The sequence below is a fragment of the Octopus bimaculoides genome, chromosome 9 (genome assembly GCF_001194135.2).
Source record: "Octopus bimaculoides isolate UCB-OBI-ISO-001 chromosome 9, ASM119413v2, whole genome shotgun sequence".
NCBI classification, from domain to species: Eukaryota; Metazoa; Mollusca; class Cephalopoda; order Octopoda; family Octopodidae; genus Octopus; species Octopus bimaculoides.
Genome location: NC_068989.1, coordinates 72,343,609 through 72,344,686, shown reverse-complemented (window position 1 = coordinate 72,344,686; position 1,078 = coordinate 72,343,609).

Here is a 1,078-nt window from a genome sequence, read left to right as displayed (position 1 = left end):
TTGAAATTTATAAAAGAAAAACAAAAGACGAAGAGAGGTGTATGAACAACAAACAAGTATATTCGTTTGATGCTCGGGAAAAATGAAAAAGTCTTTTACGTTTCGAGCCTACGCTCTTCTATAGAAAGGAATAAGAGAAAATAAACAGAGAGTGAAAGAAAAAACTTGTAGATTTCAGTTATCAATGTCTGCCTTTAGGTTCTGTTATAAAAACAATTTTACATCATTTCTGATGGGTTAATCGATACTTTTATAGAGTACAAATTTATTGTTCTTAAACAAGAATGTTGTTTAAGTGACTTTCGCCTAAGTTATGCCGACGCGCTGTTTCAGCTTGCTGGAATTTCGAAGTCACTGTCAACAATATTCTTGTTTAAGAATTATATGAGTGTGTATGTGTGTGTGTGTGCGTGTGTTCTTTTACTTGTTTCAGTCATTAGACTGTGGCGATGCTGGGGCACCGCCTTGTAGCTCCAGTATATTTTTCAGACTTGATTGTGGGATTTGAATGTCGTTCTGAAATGTTATTGTTACTGTTGTTGTTTTTCTGAAGATTACTTGTTTAATAGCAAAAGAATTACTTTTTTTTTTCACTCAGTTGATGAAATAATTGATACAAACCCTTGTTCAAATCATTTTGATTTCAAATTGGATAACTTATACAGTTTCTGTAGTGATGATGCAGATAGCTCGTGATGGCTGCTATCGTTCGTCGTTGTAGTTTTAGTTGTTGCTGATATTGCTGAAGTGGAGGCGCAATGGCCCAGTGGTTAGAGCAGCGGACTCGCGGTCATATGATCGCGGTTTCGATTCCCAGACCGGGCGTTGTGAGTGTTTATTGAGCGAAAACACCTAAAGCTCCACGAGGCTCCGGCAGGGGATGGTGGCGAACCCTGCTGTACTCTTTCACCACAACTTTCTCTCACTCTTTCTTCCTGTTTCTATTGTACCTGTAATTCAAAGGGTCAGCTTTGTCACACTGTGTCACGCTGAATATCCCCGAGAACTACGTTAAGGGTACACGTGTCTGTGGAGTGCTCAGCCACTTGCACGTTAATTTCACGAGCAGGCTGTTCTG